The following is a 19,806-nucleotide window of genomic DNA, read 5'->3' as shown; positions in this document are numbered from 1 at the left end:
AGCTTGTAATGATGTCAATAATACAAGCTTGTAAGGCAAGAGCTGTGTTCTTATAAATGAGATTCTACAGTAATAACATTGTCAGGTATAAAATTAGAAAACATTCATCCAATTCTAATTGATTCTGAAATCTGTGTGGAAGTGCTTGCACATGTGCAAACAAAATAATAATAAGATTAAATTATTCATTTGATTTCTATAATTTTATGTTATTTTTTTAGTCTTTATAATTTGAAAGTGGTGTTTTTAGTCTATATAGTTTACATTTTAATTTTCTTAGACCGTGTAGTTTAAAAGTATTCTTTTTAATCCTTATACTTTATATTTTAATTCTCTTTTAATCCTTATAATTTAAAAGTGATATTTTTAGTCTTTATAATTTATATTTTAATTACCTTTTAGTCTTTATTACAAAAATTATAAAAATAATTAACTACAAATTAGTTATAAATTATCAATTATTTTTTTATTATAAATTATCTTACGATAAATTAGTTACAAATTACTTATTAATATTTTTGTAGTTAATTGTAATTGATAATATTTCTCATATTTTGATGATAAGAACTAAAATGGAATTAAAATATATAGTATAGGGACTAAAAAGATCACTTTCAAATTATAGAGAGACTGAAAGAGAATTAAAATATAAATTATAAGGACTAAAAAAACTACTTTTAAAATTATAGGAATTAAAAGAGAATTAAAATGTAAATTATATGAACTAAAAAACCACTTTTAAATTATAGGGACAATAAAACAAGAGAGAACAAAAGAGTAATTTAATCTAATAATAATTAAGTTCCAGCAGAACTAAAAACATATGCAGCATTGTATATTTTTAACTTCCATACAACAAGCCAGTATGTTTGTCAATTAATTTGTGATTAAATAAATATGTAACAAATGTTAAAAAAATGTAAAATATTTCTTACATGCAATTTGCAGAAAACTTCTCTAATAAAGCTTTTGATATGCATAGATAGCCAACTTTTAAACTAAGAACAAGGCAGAAAATTAGTTAAACTATATTTTCAGCATTTACATGCTTCTCAATGATTAGCTCAACAATATACTTAGCTAATTCAATTTCCAAAAAACTGAATTTCTGAAGACTTATCTAAAGTTTCCAGTAAAAAAAAAAATGAACCACATGCTTCAACCTCAACATCTTTAAACAAGACCCTAGTATGCTAATGAAACCTTATAGCCAATAATAAGTTCGAAGCTTGTATCTTGGAAGCATAAAACACGAAAGTTCAAAACGTGAAAGTTTCAGTTGACAGACTGATCCAGAGAAAAATTTCCTGTATACTGACAGTAAATATGCCTTTTTAAGACCATTAGCAAGTCACATGCAATCAAAAGGAGATTACACATTAAACAAAATTTTAAAAAAAATCATTTCGAGTATTCTATAACTGTAACAAAATTTTGAAGTAAATTAAATTAATGAAAGTTGGAAGAATAAAATATTTCTACTTTTTTTCTGGCATATTGTTCAAAACTTTTCAAAGACCAACCCACAAAGAATATTTCAGAGAGAATGAATTCCATTTTGGGAAAATCATCACCTATCTAACCACCAAAACAAAGTACTTATGGCATATAATAAATGTAAGAAACAAAACAAAACAAACTAAGTATGATCACTTATAAGGGGCTTGGGTGTCTACTAGGGTTTGATGTCGACCACCAAACTTTTCTCCAAGTCTTATACTAAGTTCGTCATTGTTATTTTTCTGTTTGACAGAACCAGATTGTGCAATAAATGCATTTAAAGCTAAAAAAAAATCAGAAATTGCTGGCTTACATTAAAACAAACAGAAAGTGAAACTTTTCGTTATCGTTAGCATTACTTTGGTAGAACGTAAACTTCAAGTAGCTAGCATATGCAGTGATTTTATAGGTAGTCAAGTATAATGACAAACTCAAGCTTAAATATTTTCTAGTAAGCATCACAGGATGAATGTTAATTGTGAAATGTGCCATGGATTCATAATTAATAGAAGGCAAAAAGGAAAAAACAAAACCTATGTATCCCTGTAGATATTTGTGGAAATGTGTAGTTAAATTGGTGATGAGTGATAAAAAAAAAGTATAGGATAATCCCCAAAACACTGTACCTTCTTCATCGCAAGATATTCAAGTACTGAGACCAATACTAACTATGTCGTAAAACTAAACTTTAAGCATGTGAGTGGAAGCAGAGAAGAACTAGAATCCCAAGAGACAGTGGCCTAGAGAAACCCAATCCAGTATCCACAAACTGTATAAATGATGACATTAGTGAAGCGTCTCAGTAAAATAATCATGGAATATGACCAATTAATCCAATAACTTTTCAAAAAGAACAATTAATCTATATTATTATTAACACATACATGTTGCATAGTGCATATATATCATCAAAGCCAGTTACATAATTACACAATTTAACATAAATTCAAGCTTCTGAAACCACTTGTATAAGCAAAAGTTAGGGTACCTTAGTTTCGATATGGCAAAACCAAGCTTTGAACATAATCACATGACAAAAAACTGCCTCACTTTTCACCGTTGTTGAAATGTTCACACCGATCGATCTATTCTATTGTATCAAACATCATACACAATAAATGTTCACATCCGTGGTTTGCCAGCAACATGACATTATCATATTCAGACATGCACAAAATCGATGGAATAAGTGGATAGAAGTTATCAATTTGAAGTTGCTCATAACTTGTATTAAGCAAGTGAGTCAAAGATTTTTCATTTCCAAACTCCCTCATTAGCCAAAAACTAAAATGCATGGGTTCTCCTGTGATAATGAGAAAAACATAGGCAACCCTTCAAAACCTCGAGTAAAGACGACCAAGAAGGGACTGCTTCAATAAGACCATCAGGCATTGACAAATAAAATACCTGTACGTCTCATCCTTTAGATAAAAAGAAAAAATCACCAACTCATTGACAGCAACGTTATCCCATTGATATTGATAACAAGAACTCAGCTTGGGAAGTGCTATCCAGTTAAGGGTGCCACTGCCACTCACAAACGCTCCATGTTGTCCCGAAATGGGAAATGAAGGGCAGGTTAAACCATTTCTCCAACAAGTGTCGCCCTAGCAGTGAACTCTCACCTCCATTTTCTATGGTTTAATATCCAAAAGAACTACTTGGTAAGTGTCACTCCAATCATTGTACCCAAACCCAAACATACGTGAATGCCAGGAAGGATAATCGCTCAAATGAAAACGTATGCTTGGCGAATCTTCGGATATTGTGGCCGGGTTCCAAAATTGGAACCAGTATTTTACAAAATCATCATGATCATGATCATCTCTATACTAGTAAATAGCAATAATAATAATAATGTTGGAAGCAAACCAGTCCATTGCAGACACCCAAGACAGTGCAATCGTGATTCAATGGGTAGCTACCAACAACAGTGGATAATGGGTTCTCGAGTAAATCATGTATGGAGCAAGGTGCGGAACAATACCTGCTTTCATTGTTCTTAAATCCTAATAGGACGTGAGTGTTCTTGGAGCACCTTTGAGGATGCAATTTAACGAATGTAGCACACTCACATTAATAGTGAATAAAATCATAGTTATTCCTTCTTTCAATATGATATCATATAATCAGGAGCTTAATAATCAAATCCATCCTTTTTCTTTATTGTTTTTCCCTCGTGATCACTCACCATTGTTTCCAATCTATCATCAAATTTAGTTTCTTTCAATTATCAAATGACTCATCTTCTTGAAGTCAGAACTTCTTGACTATGTAACGAGGATCAGATAACGTGTTCTTCATCCAAAATCAATCCTGATGGATAAGTCCTTCTTGTTTTTGCCTTTAGGTGATTAAATCTTTTTGCTTATGTCTTATGGTGTTTAATGTGTTTGCTTTTAGTTAATGATTAAGTTTATGTCTGTTGACTTTCATTAATGTGTGAACCTTTACACTAGAGATATCTTATATTTTCACATCACAAATTTCTAATAAACAAGATTAGCATTGTCTTCACCGTCTTCATCTTGTGGAAACAAGTTAGATGGCTGATATGACACAACAATTAGTTGTAACTTGTTACAATTTAATTCAAGTTGTAGATAATTTAATATATAATCTAGAGTGTTATTCTTCTATATTCTATATATATTTCTTATATACTCACAATTAATAGTGAATAAAATAAAAAATATTCCATCTTTCAAGAGAGGAAATTTTTTGTGAAGTAGGGTTTACGAATTTGGTAAGTTGAGAAAAGGGTCGGTGATGGAATCGTGGGACACAAATTCTCTCTTTGTTTTTAGAAAAAATTACTAAATTACTAATTTATTTTAGAAATAAGTTTTTAATGGATTGTACGAAAATAAGTCAAATAATTATACTTAGTAACCAAAACAATTAGAACTATAATATAATAAGTTAAAATAACATTGGATAATGAGAAAATCATAATTTTAACATTTGAATACACTTAGAATAATGAAATTAATAATTTTAGAATTAAATGGTTAAAGATAACTATAACGATATTAATAAAATAACATAAAATTAATATAATCTATACTATTAATAAACAAAATATTCCTTTAGATATCCATAAATTTTAGATTTTTTTTTAATTTTTAAACTTCAACTACTCTCTTTTAATAATTATCAACTACTCTCATGTTTGTTAGTTATTTTTATTAGATTTATTTTTTATTTTTTAATTTCTAATTTTTTTCTATTTATTTTTATTTAAAATGTGAAGAAAGGCACATACCCTAGTAAATGTAAAATAATTTTATCAACTTAAACTTTAGATACTCTTTTATGGTAGGCAAAATTGTAAATTTGGTCCCTCCATTTATCTTCAGTTTCGGTTGTGGTCCCCCAGTAATTTAATTCACAAATTGAGTCCTCCTATTTTATAAAATCGTGCAATGTTGGTCCCCCAGACCACAATTGGACGTTGACCGTTACAAAGGAATGTTGATTGTCACATGTCACATTCTTATTGGATGATGGTTGTCACGTGTCATGTTTTGATTGGTCAATGAAGACAACAATGCATTTCATCTTTCATGGAATTAATATCCAATCAGAACATGACACGTGGTAGTCACCATCTAATATAAAACGTGACACGTGGCCGTTAACGTCACTTACTAACGGTCAACGTCCAATTGTGACCTGGGGGACCAACATTGCACGATTTTACAAAATAGGAGGATCCAATTCATGAATTAAATTACTTGGGGACCAAATTCGAAACTGAAGATAAATTGGGGAGCCAAAATGCAATTTTGCCTTTATGGTATTATCCATTGGATACTCTTTAATAATTAAATTAATAATAAATAAAATGACATAAAGGGAAAAGTGGCACGTGGCACGTACATGTGAATAAAAACCCTAACCTTTCTGTCCTGCCACCATCGAAAACTTTTCTTTCTCAGTCTCACTGTGAAGCTGATTGGAGCCAAAAATACATTTACACACGCTACCGTGTGAACGACGATTAAGGTTTTGGTAGAAACACAACTAATACAAAAAAAAAAATAGTAATCAAATCAGTGGAAGATTGAAGAGAGCACCAGACGCCAAATCTGAGTACACTGCAACTTACTGTGTGGATTACATTGTCATTGAATTTAAACTTCGAAACCCTATTTTTCCCAACTCAATTTCTCGATACCATTAATTCTTCATTCGTTTTCTTTTCACTCTCTGTTGTTTTCATTCGCGTTCACAATTTCGGTTATGCTAAAAAATCAGACAGAAAGCAAGATTTCTATTTAACGCTTAATGTGTATTATTTTCCATGTCTCTGCTCTCTGCCAATAATCATTCTTTCATGGTTAATGGTTATTGTAATTGTGTGCTGTGAAAATAAGCGTTTAGTGTCCATGGCTAGTGTTGTTTAATGTTCTCTTCGAAGTTGTTTGTATATTAATCTCACACCATGCTCTGTGATAGTGATAGCGCCACGCAAATCCCACATGCATCTAGAATATTCGAGGCTCCCATGCAAGAGGCACACACAGAGGAACCCGCACGTGGCAATAACCGCACTTGCACAAGGCCTGGATATTTACGTGATTACGTGTAGGGTTGTTAGGAATGTCGGGCACTAGGTGACAGGCTAGACTGATTGTAACATATTTACATCTGCTATTACTATAAATGTACGCTTTCCATACCATGAAATATATGAAAAAGCTTATTCATAGTTTCCATTATCGCCTGTAGCCTTTTAGCAGTAGAAGTTCATAGCATTTTTGGTCCGACCCACCATCTCCGTTCAGTAACCACCATCCCAGAACATAATACCCGCCAGGCCACCCTTGACCGCCTGGAGGAAGCCGTACACCGCCTCACCCAAGCTCAAGCAACCTTATCCCAGAACCACGCCAACCTCGCCCAAACACAAACCTCCATGACCACCAAACTCGACTCTGTTCTCGAACACCTCGTCGCCTTAACCATTCCAACCCCCACCCCTCAACCACCCCCGCACACCACCTCACCTTTGCCACCCACTCCAAAACCGCATATGAAGCTTGACGTTCCTCGTTTCGATGGGCAGGACCATGTGGGATGGATTTTCAAAATCAGTCAATTCTTCGACTACCAAGGCTTGCCTGACCAAGAGAGGATCACCGTAGCCTCCTTCTATATGGATGGTCCAGCGCTTTCATGGTACCAATGGATGACCCGCAACGGATTCATTTCCTCTTGGCCGGCGCTACTCCAAGCTTTGGAATCCAGATTTTCTCCTACATTTTATGAAGATCCACAAGGGGCTCTTTTTAAATTACAACAACGCGGTTCTGTTAATGATTACTTAACAGAATTTGAATGCTTAGCTAATCGTATCATTGGACTGTCTTCACCTTCTTTGTTGAGTTGTTTTATTTCAGGGTTATACCCGGAGCTCCGGCGAGAGGTTCAGGTGCTTCAACCTATGTCGTTGCCGCAAGCAGTGACTCTCGCAAAGCTTCAAGAGGAAAAACTCCAAGATCGCCGTCGACCACCTCGAACACCACCTGTGCATCAGTCACAGGTGTCACCTCCCGTCACTAGCTCTTCTCTAGTTCCCTCCCCAGCTCGACCTCTGATTAAGAGGCTCACCACCGAGGAACTCACAGTACGCTGCGACAAAGGCCTTTGCTACCATTGCGACGATAAGTGGATCGTAGGTCATCGTTGCCGCCCACGACTCCACTTGCTCATCGCAGATGAGGATGACGATTGCATAGGCATGCCATACCTTGCTCCATCCATTGTCCCTGAAGTTTCCAACCAGCCACAACCACCTCTCAACGTGCCCCAAATCAGCTTGAATGCTTTATCCAGGATGCCGACACTGGAAACATTTCGAATCTATGGGACCATTGCTCGCCATCAGGTAATTATTCTAGTAGATGGTGGGAGTATGCATAATTTCATCTAGTTTCGCCTTGCTTCCTTTCTCCAGTTACAGCAGGTTCCAGCCACTACCATGCATGTCATGATTGGTAATGGCAGCACCATTGAGTGTAACACCAAGTTCCCTTCGGTTCCGATCACGATTCAGGGATTCTCCTTTGCTGTGGATTTGTTTCAATTACCCATCAGTGGCGCCGATATAGTCCTCGGGGTCCAGTGGCTGAAGACACTTGGCCCGGTCACCACCGATTACTCATCGTTGAAGATGAGCTTCACGTTCCCAAGCCAGCCTACTTCTCTTAGTGCTGACATTCCCATGCTACCCAGCCCAGCATCGGCCCAACAACTTAAACGCTTAGCCCAAACCCACGACATTTCTGCTCTTTACCACCTCACCCACGTACCTGACCCACAACCCACTTTCCTTGTTTACCCTTCCTCTACTCCACCCACACCCCTACTTACAAAACATAACCCCCCACTACTCGACCTTCTTCTTTAGCGCTACTCCTCCCTATTTCACGAACCCAACCAGCTTCCCCCTCCCCGCAACATCACCCACCGCATCCATCTCCTTCCCAATTCTAGCCCAGTGAACGTGCGTTCTTAGAGGTACCCATATTCCCAGAAAAATGAGTTGGAATGCCAAGTCACCGCCATGCTCGACGCTAATCTCATCTGCCCAAGCCACAACCCTTTTTCTTCTCTGGTATTATTAGTAAAGAAGAAGGACAGAGCTGGCGCTACTGTGTCGATTATCGAGCACTGAACGCCATAACCATTAAGGATAGGTTTCCAATGCCTACTGTTGATGAACTCTTAGATGAAATCGGCAAAGCTTCATGGTTCTCAAAGCTGGACCTCCGGCAGGGGTTCCATCAAATCAGGATGCACGAGGACGACATCCCAAAGACGGTGTTCCGCACCCACCATGGCCACTATGAGTTTAAGGTCATGCCATTTGGCCTGACCAATGCTCCATCCACCTTCCAAGAAACAATGAATGAGTTACTCCGGCCATTCCTCCATAAATTTTTCGCGGTCTTATTCGACAACATATTGGTATATAGTCCGTCGTTCGCCACCCACCTCGATCATCTTGAAGCTGTGTTTACCTCACTAGTTCATTGATTTAAATAACTAATGTTAATATCAAGTAGTTAACATCAGTTTTGAGAAAAGCTGATGTTAATCGTGTGATGTTAAATCTATATTTTGTAGTAGTGAACATTAGGAGTTTGCTTGCATACACAAATTCTATATAATAATTTTATGTTGGAATTTTTTTTTTGTGGTCTATCTTTTTGTTACTCATTTATGTTGATATTTTTCCCTTTGCATGTCTGTTGGTTGATATTGATCTTCATTGAAACATGGACTTCTTAGTTCGCACTTGCCAACTTTGATGTCGTCTTCTTCCCTTTCCTTTCTAAAGTCCTAAAATATGTTGATTTCGATGCTCTACAAAGAGATCGATCTTCATTGAAACATGGAGGCCCTTTTCAAGTTATGATTGGTTATTGTTAATGTGATATCTTGCTCTGTTATTTCATCCACGGATCATTATTTTACTTTATACTTTGGAAAAGTAGAATATACAAACCCTTGGAAATTTTTTATCATTGTTACTGTCGGTAGTGGCTGTAGTATTCTTCATGAACATTTTGAGTAATCTGTTTAACAATGCTACATCAAAGTTCTTTCCTTGACTATTTAATAGTGAGGTATTAGTATTGTTTGCTCAATCTTTTTTATGGGATTTTCTGTGACAATTATGGCTTTACTTGCACGTCTCCGAGTTCTAATTCAACAAGTAAGTTTCTTGAGTTTACAAATTATATTTAATCCAGGTTGTATCATTTTTAATCAAGTTGGAATTTATTTAATGTGGAACATGTGAATGTATAAATACATGATTTTGATGATGTCAAAGAATAATCAAACAAGGTTGCTTTCAAGATTACTTCAACAGACATTCAAAGGTTAAACATTGTTTCAAGATTAATACAAGGTTGCTTCAACAAACAAGCATTGCTTCAAGATTAATTCATGATCAAACTTTTTCCTCAAAACACATTATTTCCAACATCCAAGGTTTTGGTAATCGATTACCAGATAGTGTAATTGATTACCAGAAGATAATTTTAAAAATAAGCTTTTTGAAGGGTTTTGAAATTTGAATTTAAAAGTTGTAATCGATTACCATTGATGTGTAATCGATTACCGGAACTCCTGAAATTCAATTTAAAAAGTCATGACCTTTCAAAATATAACTGTGTAATCGATTACCAGAAACTTGTAATCGATTACAGTGAAAAATTTTAGAAATTTTTTTTTGAAAAGACACATCTCTTCAAACCATTTTGAAAAGACACGAAAGACCTATATATATGTGTATCTAACTTTGAAAAGTAAGAGAGAGATATTCTAAGAGAACTTAATTGTCAAATGCTCTCTCAACAACTCTTGGACAACCACTTGCAAATCTATTGAGAATTCATCCAGGAACTTCAAATTGTATTATGATCTCTAAAAGAGAGAAATTCCTCTAGGAACTTCAATTTGTATCATTCACTCTAAAGGAGATAAATCTTTCTGTTCATCTTAGAAAGTCAGTTGTAATCAAGAGACTGGTTGTCTTTTGGAGAATTGTAATCAAGAGACTGGTTGTCTCTTGGAGAATCTTGAACACAAGGGTGAGGAATCTCAAGGTGTGTTCAAAGTCTATAAAGGATTTACAGAGATAGTGAAAAATCTCAAGTAGGTTGCTTAAGGATTGGACGTAGACACAGAAAGTGGCCGAACCAGTATAAATCGACTCTTCCCTTATCTTATTTATTTTATTGCAATCAATTTTATCTTGCACGTTTAAAGAACATCATTAAATTGATATATTGTTGTTTCTTCTGTTACATTCTGAGTCTATCATTTTAAAATGGGGGTTAAAATTTTGTTGTAGAAAAATTTTGAAACTTAATTCATCCCCTCTTAAATTTTTGGCTCCACTTGTCCAACAGAACACTGATGCTGGAGTTGTTTTAAATTAGGTGCAATGTAAAAGTGATATTATTAGGATGGCATTAGATAACTATAAGATGTAAATAGTATATCTACGTGATTGTAAATTAATCTTGTAGCTCTATTGGTTTAGTTACTCAATCCTTCTTTTTCCCTATGCAGATATTACTTGATGTTGTTTCATTGTTCAACATGGTTTCTTCCCTCGCTATAAAGAAGCAATCAATAAAAATAACTGACAATGGAACTGAGGTTTGTTACATAAATCTCTATTGTATACGTATTTATGCATAAACATGGATATGATTCAAAAGTGATATTCTAATTTCTACATACTAATATATTATGTCATATATATGTGTGTGTATACTATTGATTCAGGTTTTTAGAGATTTTTACCCTGTTAGTGATGATTTTGTTACATTAGAATGTGTTTATATTACTTGAGAGGAAGCATAGAACGGTGAATGAAAGTCAAGCTGTAGACTCTGGTGAAACGTCTCTGTCCAAACATCAAATGTTAATTATAATTGTATCGTGTCTTTTCTTGGGGGTTAAGAATGGTGTGCTTGTGTCTGCTGTTCATATTCTCCAAGTCTTATTAATTTTAATATTTAATTTTATGCTGGGTAGTTCAGTTTATAGCAATTTAACTGCTCTATAAAAAATGTACTGCTAACCATTTTGTCTTTTTCATATTACTATATGTTTGGACTCAACAATTTTATATAGGGTCTGTTTGGATGCATTATTGTAAAAGATCTTATAGAGAAAGAACTTATTCAAGAAGCTCTTATCTGAAAAGTTACTTTTACATAAGTTAATTTGATGTTTGGATGATAAACTCTTAAATGCTTATTTAAATTAATATGGTGTTTGGATGAAATTGTAGAAGATCTTTTGCATAATTAAAATTACCAAAAAGGATATTATATGCTTTGACATTATTAAAACTAAAAATTAAATACTTAAACATTATTATATAATTATTAAATGCCTTAAATAATTAAATATTATTAAAAATAATAAAAATTATTTTTTTCTTCTATTTCATTTATAAAAATATTTTAACTTTATCATTATATTTAAAATATTGTTATATATTTTCTAGAAATTTTGATTAAAAAATAATTATTTTTATAAAAATAAAATAAATGTATCTCATAAAAATATAATTATACGCCTTTCTACATAATTACTTTTCGTATTTAAAATCTAATTAATTTATTGTTTTAGTAATGTTGTCACATACATTCTAGTTTATAATTTAATTATTATCTATGTAATTATAATTTATAACAAAATATAAAATATCATTAACCTGGTAATAATACGATCAATAATGTCTTTCAATATAAAATTGTTCAAATGTACCCATACCATAAACATGCAACCTTGTAGTATTAAAAAATAAAGAAATTAAATACGTGTTGGAAACATATTCTTCATAGATTCTCTAAATCGTTCCATTTGTAGAGTACTTTGAGCATCCGGTTCTTCCCATGTTATAGTACTAGGACCAACTTCACTTTCATCCTCATCACTATCTATATCTTCATTATCTTCATCTAGCGAATCAAATTCTCCATCACTCTTGTCATTTCTTTGAATGAAGTTATGTATAGCCATGCAAGCAACAATGATTTGGTTTTGTGTCTTCAAAGCAAAAGGTGGCATATTACCCAATATCTTCCATCTTGCTTTACATAAACCAAATGCACATTCAATTGTACTTCGAAGACTGGAATGATAATAATTAAAAACTTCAACTCTTCCCTTGATTCTAGGCCCAATTCTAAATTGCGGGAGATGATACCTAGTTTTCTTGTACGGTCCTAGAAAACCCATAAAAGTAGGGTAACCAGAATCAACAAGATAATATTTACCTAAAGAATAAAACAATAGAGCATGTTAGGGCACAAAATTATAAAGATACATATTTATAATATATAAATTTTAAGTACCTTAAGGAGGATGTGGAAAATGCAATGCAGGATTACGTAAAGCCTCCATAAATATCTTAGTATCATGTGCAGAACCTTCCCAACCTGCCCAAACAAAAGTGAAACACATGCTAAAGTCACAAACAGCCATGACATTAGTGGTAGTGTAGCCTTTCCGACCAATATAGACTCCTTGTAGATGAGAGGGAACACAAACTCGTATGTGAGTACCATCTATTACACCAATACAATCCCTAAAGTAAGGGTGATATCTGGCATCTTTTAGAATCTCATCAGGAGTATCCCTAAATGATGGATCAACAGGCTTAATTATATCCTTTGCAAACATACACACAGCTTCTAAGACATTATGGAAATGTCTAGATATTGTTTCACCTGAATGTTTAAATCTTTCCTCACAATTACGAACAGAACCTGGTTGACTCAACATGTATAAAAACAAGCCAACTTGCTCATAAATGCTGACATTTCGAGTTTTCTTTAAGTTGTACTTGGTTTCCAAGATATCACATAATTCAAGAAAGACAAGTTTCTTCATTCTAAACATCTGATAACAACGTATTGGATGACCATTTAGAATTTCAAATACCCAACGATGGCCTGTCATGCTTGAATCTCTACATGGATTTTTCACAACATATTTCATGAAGTAATTGGTAACATTAGCTACAGCAAACATCAACACTTTGTTCTTCGTAATGTGATCGCCATCGTCAGATGAAGAGTCATTTGATGATAGTGACGAGTCATTTGATGATAATGATGAAGACATCCTGTAGAAGGAAAAAAAAATCATAACACAACTGAAAATAAAAAAATCAAGAGCCAAACCATAACTAATATCCATAACATAACCAAAATTAAAATCAAAGATCCATGACATAACTGAAATTAAAAATTAAGATCCATAACACAACCAAGGTTCATAACCAAGCAAAACTAGCAAGTGTCAATGATATCAAATAGAGGAGAAACTAAGGAATTTGTGCTTAAGTTTCAGACTTGATCCATCCAAGTTGTAGCTCAGGCTCTTCTAAAGCAACAAAGGTGATCCTGTTTGCCCTTTTTTTCATAAGTTTAGTGGCTTTGTAAAATAGTTGACTCCCACGCTCAAGTCCTGGTAGATCTTTCAACTTTGCTACACATGTAGTAATGCTAGTTGGGTCTTGAGCAGATACACTAGATTTAAATGTTTGAATAATACGATCTAATTGTGAGGAAAGCTTGGCAGCAACCCCAATTCTTTTATCACCCTCTCTTCCTCTCTTCCTCTGTCCATTTTCCTTTGCCAAAGACGTGTTCTGAGTTGTCGTGTCTATCTCAGGCTCATTCACTTCCATGTCAGTGTTATCATCAATGTTATCATTTGTCTCTTCTGTTCTTGTGTTGAATCCTTCATATTGTCTTGAATCTTCAGATGGTGCATATGCTGCAAAACCAGTAGCAATAGTACCTTTAAAAAGGAATTCCATCTCAGGTAAAAATTTGAGGCATTGCTCTCTAAACTTTGCTACTTCAGGATCCTCCTATAAAATAAAAAATAAGAATTATAATATATATTTAGCATGAGAATTAAGAGATAAAAATCAATCTCATTATAATATATTTGGTAAGGTTGACATTCCTATATAATTTAAATTAAGCAAAACCAACTTTCTAGCTGACAAAACTTGTGTTCTGCAGTATTTGTGCCTATTTAGATAATCAATTTGGTGACCTTCAAGTGTTATCACGAATAATCACTATTAAAAAAAATGACAAGTTGAATTGAGCAAAAGAACAAAAGAATAAGAAATGGAGAGGAGTCACTAGTCAGTACAAGTAAGCAAAATAATTTAATTAGGTGCAACAATAAATGTAATAAACTTTTTATTAATTTAAAGTTTTCTATAACGTGTTTTCTATAACGTGTTTAACATTTATAATAAATTTCTTTCATTTCTATTAATAAAGTTTATAAAATTTCTTTCATTTCTATTAATAAAGTTTTCTATAACGTGTTTAACATTTAAAGTAATATAATATTTAAAGTTTTCTATAACGTGTTTAACATTTATAATACTTTTCTGAAATCTGCTTAGGAGGATAACAGGATTGGAACCAAAGAGTGCTACTGAAGAAAAAAAGGAAACAGCTTCTACAGCTTGGAAGGTCTTATTGGCCTACGTACCACAAGTAACAGCAAGGCATTCATATTTTGTTTGATTTCATATAATATGGTAAGAAATAGTTAAACGTATGCTTAATTGCTAATACGTTAATTTTAGATTTCCTATTTATAAAATATTAAAAAAGGACTTGAACTTTGTTAGTTATGAATAATTCAATCCCACTATCGACACTATCACACTAGACATGATAAATCAATTATCAATCAAATCGTTGTATTAACATTTAACTATTGGAAAGATACAAATAACAATGTAATAGCTTACAGAGGCAAAACAGAGAAAGGAGAGGTGGTGAGCCAACTCATATATACCTATAACTAATTAGCTATACCTACACCATTTAGATTAGACATCATGTTGCAGAGCTGTAGAAGGTAGAAATGAGAGATGGCGAAGGAGAAAGGATTTAAATTATTATTATTTGTTATTTTTAAATTTTAAAAAAAAAACTTTATGACAATGATGAGAACTTTACAGGGAAACCTGCACCCTTAGACCTGTCTTTTTTATGAGCATAAGCAAGTTTGCATTTCCTTAAAATGTGTTAAGCACCTGAACGGCTCAACCTTTCAGACTTCATCATAATGGCAATGCAGAGGCTACAATATCACACGATGATATTATGAACCTAGACAATGAAAGGGTAAAGTATATTCACTCCAGGCTCTCTAAGAATTTGGGTCGAGAAAATAGTGTGAAGGAATTGGATTCAACTACCCTACCCACCAAGTCTGATAGCCATTTTGGGTCTGGAAACTATTTTGTTGTTGGTCTTGGTACACCCAAGAGGGACTTGTCACTCATTTTTGACACAGGTAGTGATCTTACATGGACTCAGTGTGAACCCTGTGCTGGTTCTTGCTACAAGCAGCAAGATGCAATCTTTGACTTATATGAACAATGAACACAAAAAAGGTACAGGAGTTCACATTTTTCAAATATAGTAGCATAGAACTACGTTCTAATCTCCTGAGCTGGTGCTTGATGGTATTGCTAAATTCAATAACATCAAACAGAACGGTCTTCATCTTATTCTTTCACCTAAACTAACAATGCTCTTAGACCTAAGATATACACATACATAACATAAGGCACGCCTGACCTCTCTTATACGAAAAATTAAACACCCACATAAAACACCATATCACTGTGACACTGTCCACAAAATTTAGACGCAGTTTCTTGAATATCTTTACTATTATTTTCAAATCAGAATTAGAATTTAATTTCAATAATCTAAATTCCAATTCTAATTAGACAATAGCACGAAAAGAACTTAAACAACTTGCATCTAAATTTCAATTTCTAAATGGAATTTCAAAGTGTCAACTGCACTAGTTACTCAGTATACTACACAAGCCATATGATCTCAGCAATCACTAATACATTTAGTCATTTGAATGGGAAGATCACATTGATTTTTGAAAGCAGATCACAATATCATTAGACTTGTCATTTCAGAATTTGGTAATGCGTCACTTGTGAAAAAAAAAAGGGGGGGGATTGATTTTTCAACCATGACATTGAGAATGGACATAGTTCTGGAATAGGTATTCACTGCCAGCATATTCTTAACTTAGAAAAGGAATAGAGAAGAGTTATGCCTTTCACATGGATGGAATTTTCTGTCACAGACTCACATTTCATTGCTTGTTCTGTTTATGCAGAGACATGTTTGCTGATTAAAATTAAATGCATGGAGTTTCAGAAGAAAAATCTGTGGTACCAATCTCACAGTAAAAGTGCATTAGCTGTGAGACTAAAGGCAGAGGATGGACCACTTTCTTTGTTGACCAGAGGATGTGCTGGGAATATCCTTAGTCTTGTGCGATGCATTTGAGTCTGCAATGAGGAGAAGAATAATGAAGTTCCTCAACATTTCTGACAATGACTACATGGTTTTCACAGCAAACAGAACCTCAGCTTTCAAGCTTGTGGCAGACTCATATCCATTCCAATCTAGCAAGAAGCTTCTGACAGTTTATGACTATGAGAATGAGGCAGTGGAAGCAATGATTAGTTGCTCAGAGAAGAGAGGAGCCAAGGCACATAGCAGCACCTGCAAAACCAAAAGAAGGTTCTGGAAGTGTGGAAGCAAAAGGACCAGTTGAGAGCCTTCAAAGTAAGAAAGCACAAGATAGTGGTGAGAATGGGGGGTTTAACATTGAGTGCAGATGTTTGGATCAAGTGGACTCTTTGGGATTGATAATGATCACCAATAGAACGAGGTACCTTATAAATTGGCTGGTGAACTCCATGATGAAGCTGAAGCACCCTAATGCAGAAGGGGTTCCCCTAGTCAAGATTTATGGTCCTAAGGTGAAATTTGATAGGGGACCTGCTTTGGCTTTCAATGTGTTTGATTGGAAAGGTGAAAAGGTTGAGCCTGTCCTTGTACAGAAGCTTGCTGATAGGAACAATATATCTCTCAGCTATGGATTTCTCCATCATGTTTGGTTTGCAGATAAGTATGAAGAAGACAAGGGGAAAGTTCTACAGACCAAAGAAGGAAGAGTCCAAGGAGTTACCACCAACAAGAAGAAAGATAGAGATGAGCTAGGAGTAACTGTGGTTACTGCTGCATTAAGCTTCCTGGCTAATTTTAAAGATGTATATAAACTATGGACTTTTGTTGCCAGGTTCCTTGATGCTGATTTTGTGGAGAAGGAGAGATGGAGATACACAACTCTCAATCAGAAAACAATTGAAGTTTAATACAATAAATTTCACTTCATTCTTCTGGATTGTGGAACACAGAAGACTCAAGAGTGTGGATTCGGATGAGGATTTCAAGAGGAGAAAATAGTTTACTTATCCAATCATTTTGCTGATTAGTTCATAAGTCATATAGACAATTCATCAGTCAAATATATTTGATTTTACTTGCTTCTTCTGTTTTGTCCTTGCATACACATTCAGGCAAAGAAATCACAGTTAGAAAATTGAATATACCCTTCTATTTATTCCCAAACTGACAAAAGTGTAAGTTCCAGCACTAGTATATTGAGCAACTATTCTTCAATGATATGTATGTCTATTTAACAAAAATCAGAATAAATAATAGGCGAGGTTGGTTCTACCTCAGTTTTCTTGTCATTACACTGGTTGCAATGGTTTTCGTTGAATAACACATAAAAATCAAAATCAAGAATCACACATAAAAATCAAAATCAAAATCAAGAATCACACATAAAAAACAAAAGAACAAAAGAAGGCTGCAATGGTTTTCGTTGAATAACACATACCTGAATTTTGGCTTCCCACCATTCATCACTAGCTGCAATGGTTTTCTTCTCCCCATCGTAGCCAAGACCTGTGTCCTTCCCAATAAGCTTAGCCCATAATTGTCATTCCTTTTTCAAAGAATCCCACCTATTTCTGAATTGCTTATATTCATATCTCAAATTTGTTGCCTTATTGAACTTTTCTGCAATATTTGCCCAACCAAGCTTAGTGAAGTGGTTGTGAGGTTTATTTCCAGCATTCACCTCTTCTATGCACACTTTCAACATAATCTCAGTATTTTTATCACACCATTCTGCTTTCTTTCTTTTCACAGGAACTTGATTGAGAGACATTTCACAAGCTTAACGAAACAAACAAAAGCATACAAAGGAAGAAGAAAATGTGACGAAGGAAGAAGAAAAAGAATGACGAAGAAAAAAACCTGTGATGCTAACAAAGGAAGAAGAAAAAATGATGAAGGATGATCGGAAGAGATGACCAAGGATGATCGAAAGAGATGACGAAGGAGATCGGAAGCATGGGAGAAAAATTTCGAGGAAGGCACAGCACGGTCGTTCTCAGGAACGAGAGAAAATTTTAGGGTTCAGAAAAATGAGGAGGGTATGCTTGTCATTTTGAAATTTTCTTGAGGACATTATTGTCCAAGCCTTATTTTGGGATCAGCTTCCCGAAAAGGAGATTTGAGAAGCTGGAAATCAGAGCTTAAGAGAAAGATCTACTGAGAGCTTTTGCTTTTGTAAAAGCTAAAAAAAAATAATAACCAAACACTCTTAAAAAATAAAAAAGATCTTTTTTCAGTAGATAAGATTATAAAAGATCTTCTGAGCCACATCCAAACGGGCCCATAGTACCAAACTCAATCACTTGTTGAGTACAATTGGGAGCCAATATCCTATTCTTTTAGTTGTTTCTGTGATCTTTGGATCTCAAACATTCCAATGTTGTTAAATGCAACATAAAACTAATTATTTTGATTGAATTGATCTTGTCATCCAAGAACACTGGAAGAAATTATTATAAGGGATCTCATTATGAGTAATATCCATTAGAATTTGATTTTTAACCGAGTTCAATGGCATCATTTGATCCATGTTGATTGACCTCATCTAATGGGATAAGACTATTATTGTTTGTTGTTATTAATTTGATCTTGTCAGCGTTGTTATACTTTGGTTTCCAGAGTTCTAGCTTTTAATTAGGATTAAAAATAGGCATATCAACGGTTGACAGTTTTTGCAAGTGATTACTGATTTGTATGCATTAAGTTGAATACAAACCACATAAATAAATTGCTTTTCAGGATCTGGCCTTGTTGCTTTGCAAAAAAAAAAAAGAAATACTTTCTCTCACCTTTACTTGTGACATCATTTTATATCCAAAGTTAACTTGGAATTTGTTGGTGTCATTAGTTTTAACCAAGTCTTGGTAAATTGTCTTGTGCAGATGATCAGTTTGTCCCAAAGAGAGTAGAAGCAGATGTCGCTGCCAAAGAAGATCCCTGTCATATCAATGATGAGTACTGATTTGTTGACTGGCTGATCACATATTGATGATAAGGAGACTACATATAATGAGGAAGAAGAAAATCAAGGCATCATGAAAGCCTCCATAAACAAATCTTTACCATTGATAAACTTCATTCTTGTTCGAAGAAGGTGGCATTTGTCTCAATCAAGAATCCTACACTAACGCGACACAAATCTTAACTACTAATGTTAAGACATTCAACTTCATGGGAAATTGAAGTAGCCAAACAAAGGATGACATGGGGGATTCACTTGCTAGTTTATTTACTGATGTAAATGCAAAGGGTAATTTCAAACATGATTAGGTATTCTTGTTAGGTAAACTAGATAGACCCACGCGATGTACGGGTTTATAAATAATTTAAAAAATATTTAAATAAATAATTTGATTGATAAATAAAAATTAAAAATATAATTATTAATGATATTTTATATCATTGACGGTTAAATGAGTCAAAAAAATATGTA

General features: G+C 34.1%; 1 pseudogene; it reads left to right on the top strand.

The window, feature by feature from the left end:
- Window positions 1-8,211: 8,211 nt before the first annotated feature.
- On the top strand, window positions 8,212-19,637 carry LOC114396888 (annotated as a pseudogene).
- The last annotated feature ends 169 nt before the right edge of the window (window positions 19,638-19,806 follow it).

Source organism: Glycine soja, chromosome 18 (genome assembly GCF_004193775.1).
Source record: "Glycine soja cultivar W05 chromosome 18, ASM419377v2, whole genome shotgun sequence".
Lineage (NCBI taxonomy): Eukaryota > Viridiplantae > Streptophyta > Magnoliopsida > Fabales > Fabaceae > Glycine > Glycine soja.
This window is presented reverse-complemented; position numbering and strand designations above follow the sequence as displayed.